Genomic DNA, 16,376 nt, shown 5'->3' with positions numbered 1-16,376 from the left:
GGCCTCCCGCATGCCCACTATACGCCCTCGCTCAAAGTCCGTCAACTGCACATACGGTTCACGTCCACGCTGTCGCGGCATGCTACCAGTGTTAAAGACTGCGATGGAGCTCCGTATGCCACGGCAAACTGGCTGACACTGACAGCGGCGGTGCACAAATGCTGCGCAGCTAGCGCCATTCGACGGCCAACACCGCGGTTCCTGGTGTGTCCGCTGTGCCGTGCGTGTGATCATTGCTTGTACAGCCCTCTCGCAGTGTCCGGAGCAAGTATGGTGGGTCTGACACACCGGTGTCAATGTGTTCTTTTTTCCATTTCCAGGAGTGTATCTGAATGGTGCGAAAAGTGGCAGTGGACTCTAAGTAACGAAAAATAACGAAAAGTGTGAGGTCATCCACATGAGTACTGAAAGGAACTCGTTAAACTTCGGTTACACGATAACTCAGTCTAATCTAAAAGCCGTAAATTCAACTAAATACCTAGGTATTACAATTACGAACAACTTAAATTGGTAAGAACACATAGAAAATGTTGTGGGAAAGGCTAGCCAACGGCTACGTTTTATTGGCAGGACACTTAGAGAATGTAACAGACCTGCTAAGGAGACTGCCTACATTATGCTTGTCCGTCCTCTTTTAGAATACTGTTCCGCGGTGTTGGATCCTTACCAGGTAGGACTGACGGAGTACATTGAAAAAATTCAAAGAAAGGCACCACGCTTTGTGTTATCGCGAAATATGGGAGAGAGTGTCACAGAAATGATACATGATTTGGGCTGGAAATCATTAAAAGAAAGGCGTTTTTCGTTGCGACGGAATCTTCTCACGAAATTCCAATCACCAACTCTCTCCTCCGAATGCGAAAATACTTTGTTGATACCGACATACATAGGGCGGAATGGTCACCACGATAAAATAAGGGAAATCAGAGCTCGTACGGAAAGATGTAAGTGTTCATTCTTTCCGCGCGCTATACGAGATTGGAATAATAGAGAATTGTGAAGGTGGTTCGATGAACTCTCTGCCAGGCACTTAAATGTGATTTGCATAGTATCCGTGTAGATGTAGATGTAGATGAACCGATCACTCCATTTTAATCAAGTTCTCTCACAAATTTCCTATATCTTCACTCCAGTCAGTACCTCTTTGCTGGTTACCCGATCTGCTGATCTTCTGCAGTCTTGCATAGCATTACATTTCGAAAACTTTGTTCTTCTCTTGTCTGAACTGTTTATCGTTCATCTTTCACTGTCGTTCATGGCCTCCACTCCAGATAATTACCTCCAGAAAAACTTCTCTGCCGTTAAATTTATACTACACGTTATGGTATTTATCTTTTTCAAACGGAAACCTGAATCGTAATATGTACATTCTTTCACAGTTAATAGACAAGTTTTTTTAGCTGGTTTTAAATTCTGTTATTTTGGTTCGTCACAGCGCATCTGTGTCAGTGGTACAGAGTGAGGTAGGCTAAGCGGTAATTTAGCGATATTAGTGTTTAATCACAATTTTCGACAAAAGTTATTTTGAATAATTATTAAAAACTGTCATTTATGTTTTTTACTGGCTAACTGAATTGAATGGAATCAACGTCACTTTGCATAACATCGTTGTGAAGCTGTTGCGGCTGTTGTCGGCACTCGGGTGACTGGTTTGATGTAGCTCTCCAAGCTACTACTCCATCCGAGGCAAGCCGCTTCCTCTGCGAGTAACTACTGCAACCTACATCCTTCTGAATGTGTTTACCGTAATCATTTCTTGGTCTCCCCCTACTATTTTTACACGCTACTCTTCCCTACAGTACAAAACTGATCATTCCTTGATGTTTCAGAATGTGTCCTATCAACCTAGCCCTTCTTTTGGTCAAGTTGTGCCACAAATTTCTTGTCTCCCCGATTCTAGTCAGCACCTTCTGATCATTTACGCGACCTCCCCAACTACGCGACCTCCCCAACTAATCTTCAGCAGAGGTCTGTAGAACCACATTTCACAAGCTTCTGTTGTCTTCTTGTCTAAACCGTTTATCGTCCATGTTTCACTTCCATACATGGCTACGCTCCAGCCATATACATTCAGAAAAGACTTCCTAACATTTAAATCCACATTCAATGTTGACAAACTTCTCTTCGTCAGAAAAGCTTTCATTGCCATTGCCAGTCTACATTTTATATCCTTTCTCCGTGGGCCATTATCAGCAATTTTGCTGCCCAAACACTCCTACTTTTACTGTCTCGTTTCCTAAAATAATGCCCTTATCATCTTCGCCTGATTTAATTCGACTACATCCTATTACCCTTCTTTTGCTTTTGTTGATTTCATCTTAATTTCCTTTCAAGAAGCTGCCCATTCCGTTCAACTACTCTTCCAAATCCTACGCTGTCTCTAACAGAATTGCTATATCACCGGCAAACCTCGAAGTTCTTATTTCCTATCACTGAATTGTGATTTCTACTCGAAATGTTCCTTTCGTTTCCTTAACTGCTTGCTCCATGTACAGATTGAGTAACATCATGAATAGGCTACAACCCTATCTCACCCTCCTCCTTACTATCTCTACCACTTCTTCAGTTTCAGGCCCCTCCACTCTTATTACTGCCGTCTGGTTTCGGTAAAAACCTTTCGCTGCCATTAATTTACACTGCTACCGTCGGAATTTCAAAGCGGCTATTCCAGTCAACATTGTAAAAAATTTTCTCTAAGTCTACAAATGCTATAATCGTACGTTTGTCTTTCCTTAACGTATCATCTAGGAGAAGTCGTAGGGTCAGTATTGCCTCGCACGTCCCTATATTTCTCCGAAATCCAAATTCATCCTTCCTGAGTTCGGCTTCTAACATTTTTTCCATTCTTCTCCAAACAGTTAGTGTTAGTATTTTGTAACCATCACTTATTAGGTGGATAGTTCGATAATATTCACAACTATCAGCACCTGATTTTTTTGCAATTGGAATTGTTACATTCTTCTTGAAGTGTGAGGGTATTACGTCCGCCTCGCACATCTTACACGCTAGATGGAATAGTTTTGTCACGGCTGGCTTTCCTAAGACTATTAGTAGTTGTGACGGAGTGTCGTCTACTGCAGGGTTCTTTAGATGAAAATACAAAAATGCAGAAGATAAATCAGATGAAAGGAAATTCAAACATCTAAAAATGAGACTGACATGAAGTGCAAAACTGATAAGGAGGAATACTTAGATGACAAATGCAAGCATATTTCTCTTGGGAGGAAGGTAGATACTGGCCACAGGTAAATTAAAGAAGCTTGAATTGTGAAGGTAAAATGCCATAGTTGGTGGTTTTAATATATAAGTTTAAATGCTACGATAAATTTTTTTTCTCTTTTTGGAGTAATGATGTATTAAACGCAGAAATACCCATAAACAAAAATGTTTTTGGTACTATTTATTCTAAGGAAATATCGGTGAATGTGACACTGAGAGATAAAAGTATTCCCACACCAAGTTAAGGAGAGTGTGACAAAGCACAGGCCGGTTGCTGTAAGTAAAATTCGAAGCCTAGTTTCTGCACCTGTTTATGAGAAACAGAACAGTCGAATACGGTAGAATAAAAGTAACTGATATTGCTGCAGATTTGTGTACTCCTCTGCAAGACACACCATTAAATGGATATAGTGTTCCAGAAGAGAAAAATGTTCTAAAACATGTTACACTAACACGCCGAGTTTATTACACAAAATTTCTTTAGCGATGTCTGTAGTTCATCTTTTCCTGAAGAGGCAAGAATTTAATAGTTCCAACCTTTTAACAACATAGTAACATCCGGAGAAATAATTTGATTTGGAAATGACATCTACGTGCAAATAATAATGTAACATTTTCGTATCATTTTAGAAACAGAAACGTTTGTATGTAAGTAGAAATGCTTCCTGAATGAGATTTTCACTCTGCAGCGTAGTGTGCACTGATATGAAACTTCGAGGCAGATTAAAACTGCGTGCCGGACCAAGACTCGAACTCGGGACCTTTGCCTTTCGCGGGCAAGTGCTGTAGAGTTGGTAGAACACTTGCCCGCGAAAGGCAAATGTCCCGAGATTGAATCTCGGTCCGGCACACAGTTTTAATCTGCCAGGAAGTTTCAAGTAGAAATATAACTACACTGAGGCGACTAAAGTCGTGGAATAGCAAAGTACACTTATAGAGATGGCTGTAGTACCGAGTACACAAGGTATAAGAGGGCAGCGCGCTGGTGGACCTGTCACTTGTACTCAGGTGATTCGTGCGAAAAGATTTCCGAAGCGATTATGGCCGGACGACGGGAATTAACAGACTTCGAGCGCGAATGGTAGTTGGGGCTAGACGCATTGGACATTCCGTTTCGGAAATCGTTAGGGAATTCAATATTCCGAGATTCACAGTGTCAAGAGTGTTTCGAGAATACCACACTTTACGCATTACCTCTGACCGCGGACAACGCAGTCGCCGACGGCCTTCGCTTAACGACCGAGAGCAGCGGAATTCGTGTAGAACTCCCAGTGCTAACAGGTAAACAGTACTGCGTAAGTCGGCCGTGGTGGCCGAGCCGTTCTAGGCGCTGCAGTCTGGAACCGCGCGACCGCTACGGTCGCAGGTCCGAATCCTGCCTCGGGCATGGATGTGTGTGGTGTCCTTAGGTTAGTTAGGTTTAAGTAGTTCTAAGTTCTAGGGGACTGATGACCTCAGATGTTAAGTCCCATAGTGCTCAGAGCCATTTTATTTAGTACCGCAGAAATCAAGGTGGGAGCTACGACGAAAGGATCCGATAGATCAGTTAATGGGCTATGTAGCGGACCACCGATGCGAGTGTCTTTGCTAACATCACGACATCGCCTGCAGCGCCTCTGCTGGGGTCTCGATCATATCGGTTGGACTGTAGACGACTGGAAAACCATGGCTCGGTCAGATGAACCAGAGTTCCGTTAGTAAAAGCTGATGGTATGGTTCGAGTGTGGCGCAGACCCCACGAAATCATGGACGGAAGATTTTGAACAAGGTACTGAGCAAGCTGGTGGTGGCTCCAGAATGGTGTGCGATCTGTTTACGTGGAATGGACTGGGTCCTCTGGTCCAACTGAACTGATCATTGACTGGAAATGGCTATGTTCGGCAACTTTGAGGCTATCTGCAGCAGTTCATGTACTTAATCTCCCCAGTCAAGGATGGGATTTTTACGGGTTGGAACAAGCATTGTCACTGGGCCTAAGTTGTTCGAAGTCGGTTTGAAGAAAATTGTGAACAATTCGAGCAAATGATTTGGCCATCCATGTTGTTGTTGTTGTGGTCTTCAGTCCTGAGACTGGTTTGATGCAGCTCTCCATGCTACTCTATCCTGTGCAAGCTTCTTCATCTCCCAGTACCTACTGCAACCTACATCCTTCTGAATCTGCTTAGTGTATTGATCTCTTGGTCTCTCCCTCTACGATTTTTACCCTCCACGCTGCCCTCCAATGCTAAATTTGTGATCCCTTGATGCCTCAAAACATGTCCTACCAACCGATCCCTTCTTCTAGTCAAGTTGTGCCACAAACTTCTCTTCTCCCCAATCCTATTCAATACCTCCTCATTAGTTACGTGATCTACCCACCTTATCTTCAGCATTCTTCTGTAGCACCACATTTCGAAAGCTTCTATTCTCTTCTTGTCCAAACTAGTTATCGTCCATGTTTCACTTCCATACATGGCTACACTCCATACAAAAACATTCAGAAACGGTTTCCTGACACTTAAATCTATACCCGATGTTAACAAATTTCTCTTCTTCAGAAACGATTTCCTTGCCACTGCCAGTCTACATTTTATATCCTCTCTACTTCGACCATCATCAGTTATTTTACTCCCTAAATAGCAAAACTCCTTTACTACTTTAAGTGTCTCATTTCCTAATCTAATCCCCTCAGCATCACCCGATTTATTTTAACTACATTCCATTATCCTCGTTTTGCTTTTGTTGATGTTCATCTTATATCCTCCTTTCAAGACACTGTCCATTCCGTTCAACTGCTCTTCCAAGTCCTTTGCTGTCTCTGACAGAATTACAATGTCATCGGCGAACCTCAAAGTTTTTACTTCTTCTCCATGAATTTTAATACCTACTCCGAATTTTTCTTTTGTTTCCTTTACTGCTTGCTCAATATACAGATTGAATAACATCGGGGAGAGGCTGCAACCCTGCCTCACTCCTTTCCCAACCAATGCTTCCCTTTCATGCCCCTCGACTCTTATAACTGCCCTCTGGTTTCTGTACAAATTGTAAATAGCCTTTCGCTCCCTGTATTTTACCCCTGCCACCTTCAGAATTTGAAAGAGAGTATTCCAGTTAACATTGTCAAAAGCTTTCTCTAAGTCTACAAATGCTAGAAACGTAGGTTTGCCTTTTCTTAATCTTTCTTCCAACATCGCCCATATCGCCCGAAATTAATCCTATCGAACATTTATAGGACGTAATCGAGAGACCAGTTCGTGCACAACATCCTTCAGAGGCAACACTTCCGCGGTTAAGGACGGCTATAGAATCAGCATGGCTAAATATTTCCGAGGTGGACGTCGAACGACTTGTTGAGTCCAGATGATTTAGTACTCCGGGCAAAGGGCAAAAGACAGTCCTACGCAATAGCAGGAAGTATCCCATCACTTTTGTCAACTCAGTGTATCTTTAGGTCGGATATTCTTTGACTTGTCTCAATATCTTTGCAAATGTCTTGTGAGACGAAAAGTGTGTGCATGCACGGAAATACGTCTACAAATACGTTGCCCAAGAACTATATGATGAGTGCTGGGACCAGTAAGTAACTTACGATTTTTTGTCTCCGTTTTATAAAAACTGCAGTCAAAATGTGCAATTCGTAATATATTTATGCTCTCTTAACAGAATCGCTGATAACCTTCTTTCAAAATCTAATGCGACTGCTCACTAAGCCGAAGATGTGTATTGTAATATAGCGAATGCGTAAGGTGACGTGTCGAAGAGTCGTAATATTTAGTCATTATATTTCCTCTCCTTCAAGTTTCTTGAAAACCACGTAACAATTCAGACAACAAGGAATCGTAGTCAAAGTTCTATGTTCACTACTGTGTACTACACAGCAGTACTTCGGACAAGTTAAAAATAGACTGTATGCTCATATGCTGCTCTCTCTTCGAAATGGAAAGAAAGGTGATCGCTCTTTCAAATCCTGAGGAACAATAGGTCATTAAAAGCTTAACAAGACCATCTTAACACAATCCTCTACAATCGCTGCCACATTCTCCATACCATGACTCTCACTATTTTAAGTTATGTGCGCTCGGCCTGGTTGTGGTTCAAATGGCTCTGAGCACTATGGGACTTAACTGCTGTGGTCATCAGTCCCCTAGAACTTAGAACTACTTAAACCTAACCTAAGCACATCACACACATCCATGCCCGAGGCAGGATTCGAACCTGCGACCGTAGCGGTCACGCGATTCCAGACTGAAGCAGCAAAGGGTGTTTATGCTTTCTCAGCCTTTGTGATTCGCGCCCCGCTATGGCATGGTCATGGAGAGGGGACGACATTGCCACAAGAATGAATAATACGGCAATGGGTCCCTCTAAGTTCCCCCAGTTTGGCATCGCACTTGGAGTCAGCTGCCCTCTCTCGTGGAGCACTTTAAAAATGTACCTGTACAGAGACAAGCTGTGACAGAGTGCCAGGCGCCTGCAGGTAGCCCACACTGCTACTCTACCCGCTGGCAGTGAGCATGCGGAATGTAAGTGGTGTTAGGGGGTCGCCTGCTGACAAGTGCCTAGGAGTATGTCACACCTTGTCTCTGTACAAGTATTCGGGCTTACAAAGTAAGGAGTGTCAAGGTGCATGTTCAAATGTTCAATAACACAGACACAATGTTTCTGTATGTGTTAACTGCTAAATATTATGACCACATTTGTTACGTATGTGTGATGAACAAATAATATATCATCTTTGTATGTCATGGATGGACATTGATTACTGTCTCAGATTGCAGTCAGTGTGAATGAGGGGTGTCAGGAATCCATTTCTACAAGGAATGTGTGGAGGAAAACATACCACACAGGCTTCAGCATGAGACTTTTTCCTTCCCATCTGGCTCCTTACAATAAATTACAGGAAATCAACACGTTTTTTATTTTGTACTCTATTGTTTATATCTGAACACAGGAGGAACAGCAGGAGCATCACACAGAAGTTGGCTTATAAAACACAGAATCTAAGTTACTACTAGTAGTACATACTGCAGTTGAAATAACTGAGAGATTTGGTTTTCTATCACAACACGTTTATTTGGCTTTGAAGATAGAAAGTAACAAACATGAATGACATTGTTTCACTACTGGTGATATCAACTGTGTAGCTGTACAGAATTCCTGTTTAATGGGTTTTTGTTTGCTAGGTAGCTTCTGGGAAATTCGAATTCACAACACGTGATAGCAGCCACTAGGGAAAGTGGTACTGTGAGTACTGTGGAACCGTAATATTCCACTGCAATTAATGGTGAAATGTTTTAGTAAACATCATACGAAGAGAATATCATGTCTGTATTTACAGAACACTGAACGGAAATAACTTCCACACGTATATTGAGTTCACAAATAATTCAGTTAATTTCACTGAGTTTTCAAATAAATGTGTGAAATATGCCACGTCGAAACCGTTGCATTCCGGTGAGATAATAAATAATTAAAAAGTAAATAATTAAAGTAAATAATTAAAAAGTAAATAATTAATAAATGGTGTCTCCCGCAACTCACAAGGGATAAGGAATCGATTATGCTCGTTTTTATTGGGAGTAATTAAGAAGGGAAAGCAGGTAAGGAGGAATATGATATTGCTTGGAGGTACATTGTGATACCAGCAGTACACATTCGTTCCACAAATTTGCATTTTGACACCTAAGACATGATGCGATGAACACGTCAGGAACATATACAAGGTGAACCTCTATACCACCGACTAAATTTCGGACGTCATTTAAGGACGTTTACTGAAATTATGTACACTAACTGCAAAAGTAGATGGTATGCACTGTGCATCTTACTTGCGAAAAAAGCTTGTTCCATTCGCTCATGATATTTACTGTTGACAACAGTAAGGCCATTTTGCTCCTAGCTCTCAAGTTTCCATCCATTACTGCTCGGTTCTATATCGGATTTGTTTATCCATCAGTGTTAGCTGTATGTTAACAAAGGTGCACAGCAGTTTGGACAGATTTACTGATGATTTGTACGATTAGCACGTTGTACAGAGATTCACTGAATACAATGGTAGAAAAAGACATCGGTCATATGCTGAGTCATTCCCACAGTGACAGTAACCACATCATAGTACTTTCGTACCTGAGGGTTGTTACGTCGTCTGTGTTTTGTTTTGTACTCCCTAGTGATTGCATATTACAGGATTTTTGTCACTGTTCGGAAGGTATTTTAACACGTTACAATGGTAACTGGGATAGCAAATCGAATAATTCGTTAAGATATTATTCTCTGCAATGAACCACTCCACTTTAGCTCAAGGTCTCTCATACCAAAATACTAAGTAAATATCCCCAGAACAACACTGAAATTTTGGCGGGTTGTTCTGATTGAACCAAGACCGAAGTTCGCAAATTCTTGAGAATGGCAGATATCAACATTTACATCAACATACATAATCCACTAGCCACCCTATTTTTCTTGCCGGCTGGAGATGTATACCACTACTGTGCACTTCCATTCCTGTTCCACTCACAAACAGGGAGAGGCAAAAACTGTTATCTATATGCCTCTGTGCGAGCCCTAATTTCTCGTAATTTATCTTGGTGGTCCTTAGGCGAAATGTATGTTGCCGGCAGTAGAATCGTTCTGCAGCACACTTTTTAAACAAATTAGAAGTATTCTGAATATTTTTGAACCTGCTTAAGGTTATTAAAAAATTACAAAGAAATTGAAGCAACTTTTTTTCCAAAATGCATCCTCAGATTGAGGTACCATTTAATCCAAAGTTATACATTTGAAGGAGACCAAATTTATACCACATATGCATGACATGATGGGTGAGGTACTAGACCTATTTAATTCCACCTATTATGTATATCACAAGGATAAAAAATATGACATCTTACATTTAAATTTTTATAATTTTTTCCTAATGAAATGTTATTTTTTCTATAATTTGGTTGATTCTGCAATAAAGCTTAGGCTATTGAAAATTACAGAAAAAAATTAGATCAATGATTTATAAACTTTAGGAAATATTTGTAGCTGAATTCTGAAAAATACAACTTCCTGGAAATTGTGAATGAAGAAATGAGTTCAATTAAACTGTGCCTCAGAACATTCCTGAAGCATAGTCTTCACCCTGCAGCATTTCTTCATTTTCAAGCTTCCTCTTGACTTTCCTTTTAGCACTTCTTGCTTCTTTGGTAACTTAAAGAGGGAATATTTCAACTTCATGCACACGTTGTCTGTCACACGCAAGCAATCGATCTCCATATTAGTGCCACATTTTATGCCTAAATTTCTCAGGACTTCCAACCTTCCTATCACTCCATCATTGAAACATATCACTCCATCTAATACACCAAGTTTTAATGTATTTAGTCATAGAAAAATATTCTTGGGAGTCTTTCCCATGTGCGGTGGTTGAAACTTTCATTTGTATTCTGGGTGCCCCCATGAAGACATTTACTAAGCAAAACAGGGTCACTCAGGTTTCTAAAAATTGGTTTTATTTCATTCATAATAGGCTCAGAAAGACAATGATTATGATGGTATATTTGACCACTTTCGTTGGGTTTTTGGTAACCAAACCAAGAATCTGCTCCTTTAGGGCAAAGTCCGTGAACAGGGTGGTTATCTGTGTACAACTTCTGAAATTAGGTGGCCCACACAGCTTTTCTCATTGCTGTAACACCATTCACAGGTGCAGTTCGTCTAATGGCGAGTCCATAAAAACTCTGAAGAAGGTTTGTTTCAGTTTCTGTCAATCTGCCTCGGCCAGACAGAGATTTTCCATCAGATAGAAACATTCGTTTCACTTCTCTTCGTAGCTTCCTCAATCCAGCATCCATCGTGTTTTACACATGTCCACAACACTCCAGTTTTGTTATCAAGGTATCACCATAAATATTGAACACATTAATTTTATTGAAAGCTTTAGAATCCCCATCGCCTAAGTTCTTCGTATATCTAACGTTATAAACGGGCACCGACCTATGAAATATTTTTAGAGCTCCATCACACTCCATAACTCCACTGTAACCATCATAATTCTTAGAACACTGATGTTCAATATGTCCTTCAGTGCTACCATGGCAGGTGTGGCAGTACGTAGATAAGCTCTCAACATCACAACTTTTCCACTCTCCAGAGAAGCAGCACTTACAACTCCAATCAAGGAACGATGTCCTCGACGTTGCCATGTCCCATCAAGTGCAACAGCAAAGTCCCTGGTTCCACTAATATTTACAGTTTCTTCTGCTGCACGTTTCATAGATGCTTTAGACACAACCGTCAATGCACCTAAGAGTATTTTTATGTAATTGCCGAACCTACTGGGAGGAAGGTCCATCAAACCACAAAACGTTTTAGCAGCCTTTTTTTTCCTTTTCCTGTTGCAGACATTGCATAGAATAACTTTAAATTCACATCATATGAATCATGCACAACGTTCGAAGTAATTTTCGAGGTAGCGGGATCTGCACAGAACAACTAATTTTGACGCTAAACGCTTCCTGCTACTTTGTTGTTCAGTTATTTCTAGACAGCCTACACCATCACATTGTTTACATTTCGCCACTTCCTTTATCAAAGAAGATAAGATGCACACATCAACCACAACAAATCCACTACAAACAGAGTTATTTTTAACACAAAAATTTGAATCACCAGGAGGTGTGCCATGTGAGAGTTTCTTACCTGAAGAACTGATGCATAGATTATTTCAACAGTGTGGTTTGCTTTGTTTGCGAACTGGTTACCACGGAATTTCCTTTTATTGAATTTCTTGATGTGTGGCATTATTTGTATTTATTGCACACTAAAGCATATGTACTTCCACAAATATATGTAGCACTTGGGCAACAGACATTCAGTAACACGTGAACAAAATGCTTCAGCGAAACACAAGTAAATACTAGCAAAGATAATCATTTACAGGCACTCAAAACCTGCACTGTTACCGGCATGTACAATGTATCATACGTATTATCGCTGGAAACAGAAAGTTCACAGTTCTTTTCGAAATAATACTGCTTTCTGTAACAGAAATAAAGGGGGCGTGGCGGCATACATGACCGAAACTTTAAAATTTGATGCATATATAGGTCTTTTTCTTTTGAAAACCTATAACGTATATATCACTGTAATCAAGAAAGACTATACAATTTAATAAAATTATAAAAAAATCGATTTTTCCACCACATATAAGTATCCTGTATCCCTAAGGAAATCTGTATTTATGAAATTAGGAAGGTCTACCATAAGACGTCATCAGTTGAAGATAGGAAGACTCACAGATTAAATAAAAGATTGATGACCTTGAAAATACTTGATTAATTGCTCTGGTTGTTTGAAAATATGTCCTCCACAGATTTTTGTTCGAACCATACGCAGGACAGACAGACCTAAAACGGCATCTCTTGACCATTGTCTTAGATCTCCTTGAATTTTCTACCCATCCACTTCTGTTTACAGCAGTGCTCTACTTCATTTGTTTTGTGCACGGCGAGGAAATTTCTGATCATGCTGTTGTGATAGGATGGACGTTAGTGTAACAGCTATGGAATAGTCATGCGATTAAAACGCACCAGAGGCAAGAATTAGTGAGACATTGTTCTGTATGTCTTGTTTGCAAATTACTTCGAGCAGACAGTTACAGAGCCGACTTGCGTGAGCAATGTGTTATACCTTATAGTAACTAACAGGTCCAAACTTTACGTATCTGTTAACACGGGATACAGCTCAGACATCCAAAGACTGTGATAGCATCAACAACCTCAGGTACTGCAAGGAATATTTAGGAAAGGAAGAACAACATGTTTGCTTAGCAATAGTGACGGGACAGAAATTTGAGTACGTAATATAAAACACAAAAGCTTTGTACAATACACTATAACACAAGTAGCCTATGTGCCTAAGAATGTCGTGAGGTATGCGAAAGAACGATCTTTCTTCAATAGCTGTGGTAGAAATATGCTATGAGATCAAAGGTCTAACCATCATAGATTTTAAATGCAAAAACTGAACGAAACCAAAAAATAGGACCGCGAAGTCTTAGCGCCTTGCACGGTTCGCTCGACTCGCCCCGTCGGAGATTCGAGTCCTCCTCCGGGCATGGGTGTGTGTGTTGTCCTTAGCGTAAGTTAGTTTAAGTTAGATTAAGTAGTGTGTCAGCCTAGGGGCCGAAGACCTTAGCAGTTTGGTCCCATAGCAACTTACCCCAGCCTGCCGGTGTGGCCGAGCGGTTCTGGGCGATTCAGTCTGGAACAGCGCGACCGCTACTGTCTCATGATCGAATCCTGCCACGGGGATGGATGTGTGTGATGTCCTTAGGTTAGTTAGGCTTAAGTAGTTCTAAGCTCTAGGGGACTGAGACCTCAGCTGTTAAGTCCCATAGTGCTCAGAGCCATTTGAACTTACTACAAATTTCCAAAAAATACGTATGGGTGGCAATGTGAGGAACTGTGAATTCGACACTAAAATTTTTTTAGTAGGTCTTACGAAAACTCCTAAGACCGTTTGGCCGTAAGCGTCTCGAAAACATCTAGTCGGAAGTTCAGCGACAATACTGCCACCAGACCCGAAGACGACAGAGAGACGGTCGAAGTTCCGCATTCGGTCTTCCGAACCTGTTGCACAGCAGAAGATCGCAATATGGTACTGCGATAATTGGCCGCCGGGTAAAAAAGGGAACAAACTTTTCTCAGCAATGAAAACTCTGTACATAAAGGGATGTGCGTGAGATTCTAGAGAAGTTATACGAAAGAATTTCCTCCCATCCGAGAAGTGATTGGTGTTATCTTGCTGGAGCAACAAACAGTACCTAAGAATTGAAAATGTGCATGTCGCACACGTGTTTAAGAGGGTCGACAGACACATATATAAAATTATAAGCCAACATCAGTTACACCAACCTTTAGAGTTATGGAAGATACAGTGCTAATCAAAGAGTAGGGACATATTTAAAACTTTTATTGCTTCCTAATTGCAAAATATACAGGGTGTTTCAAAAATGACCGGTATATTTGAAACGGCAATAAAAACTAAACGAGCAGCGATAGAAATACACCGTTTGTTGCAATATGCTTGGGACAACAGTACATTTTCAGGCGGACAAACTTTCGAAATTACAGTAGTTACAATTTTCAACAACAGATGGCGCTGCACGAGATGTGAAAGATATAGAAGACAACGCGGTCTGTGGGTGCGCCATTCTGTATGTCGTCTTTCTGCTGTAAGCGTGTGCTGTTCACAACGTGCAAGTGTGCTGTAGACAACATGGTTTATTCCTTAGAACAGAGGATTTTTCTGGTGTTGGAATTCCACCGCCTAGAACACAGTGTTGTTGCAACAAGACGAAGTTTTCAACGGAGGTTTAATGTAACCAAAGGACCGAAAAGCGATACAATAAAGGATCTGTTTGAAAAATTTCAACGGACTGGGAACGTGACGGATGAACGTGCTGGAAAGGTAGGGCGACCGCGTACGGCAACCACAGAGGGCAACGCGCAGCTAGAGCAGCAGGTGATCCAACAGCGGCCTCGGGTTTCCGTTCGCCGTGTTGCAGCTGCGGTCCAAATGACGCCAACGTCCACGTATCGTCTCATGCGCCAGAATTTACACCTCTATCCATACAAAATTCAAACGCGGCAACCCCTCAGCGCCGCTACCATTGCTGCACGAGAGACATTCGCTAACGATATAGTGCACAGGATTGATGACGGCGATATGCATGTGGGCAGCATTTGGTTTACTGACGAAGCTTATTTTTACCTGGACGGCTTCGTCAATAAACAGAACTGGCGCATATGGGGAACCGAAGGAGTATAAATGCGTACCATCACGTTTCCGGCTTCGATAAAGGTCGGATTGTAGCCTATCGCGATTGCGGTTTATCGTATCGCGACACTGCTGCTCGCATTGGTCGAGATCCAATGACTGTTAGCAGAATATGGTATCGGTGTGTTCAGGAGGGTAATACGGAACGCCGTGCTGGGTCCAACGGCCTCGTATCACTAGCAGTCGAGATGACAGGCATGTTATCCGCATGGCTGTAACCGATCGTGCAGCCACGTCTCAATCCCTGAGTCAACAGATGCCCACGTTTGCAAGACAACAACAATCTGCACGAACAGTTCGACGATGTTTGCAGCAGCATGGACTATCAGCTCGGAGACCATGGCTGCGGTTACCCTTGACGCTGCATCACAGACAGGAGCGCCTGCGATGGTGTACTCAACGACGAACCTGGGTGGACGAATGGCAAAACGTCATTTTTTTCGGATGAATCCAGGTTCTGTTTACGGCATCATGATGGTCGCATCCGTGTTTGGCGACATCGCTGTGAACGCACATTGGAAGCGTGTATTCGTCATCACCATACTGGCGTATCACCCGGCGTGATGGTATGGGGTGCCATTGGTTACACGTCTCGGTCACTTCTTGTTCTCATTGACGGCACTTATAACAGTGGACGTTACATTTCAGATGCGTTACGCCCCGTGGCTCTACCCTTCACTTGATCCCTGCGAAACCCTACATTTCAGCAGGATAATGCACAACCGCAAGTTGCAGGTCATGTACAGGCCTTTCTGGATACAGAAATGTTCGATTGCTGCCCTGGCCAGCACATTCTTCAGATCTCTCAGCAATTGAAAACGTCTGGTCAATGGTGTCCGAGTAACTGACTTGTCACAATACGCCAGTCACTAATCTTGATGAACTGTGGCATCGTGTTGAAGCTGCATGGGCAGATGTACCTGTACACGTCATCCAAGCTCTATTTGTCTCAATGTTCAGGCGTATCAAGGCCGATATTACGGCCAGGGGTGGTTATTCTGGGTACTGATTTCTCAGGATCTATGCAGCCAAATTGCGTGAAAATTTAATCACATGTCAGTTCTAGTATAATATATTTGTCCAATGAATACCTGTTCCTCATCTGCATTTGTTCTTGGTGTAGCAATTTTAATGACCAGTAGTGTATATGTCGCTCGCAGATGCTTGTAACGTCACAAGAACACAGCACACCGCAGCACATTTCCTTACAAGAGGTGGACATATTATAAACACTGAAGAATCACCTTAAACGGAGTGTGTAGGGGATTTTCAATGTTTAGGATATTTCCAGCTCATGTAAAGAAATGTGTTACGGTGTGCTGTGTTCTTGTGACATAACAAGCATCTATGAG

This window comes from Schistocerca nitens, chromosome 7, assembly GCF_023898315.1.
Source record: "Schistocerca nitens isolate TAMUIC-IGC-003100 chromosome 7, iqSchNite1.1, whole genome shotgun sequence".
In the NCBI taxonomy this organism is placed as follows: domain Eukaryota; kingdom Metazoa; phylum Arthropoda; class Insecta; order Orthoptera; family Acrididae; genus Schistocerca; species Schistocerca nitens.
Note: the sequence above shows the minus strand (reverse complement) of the source record.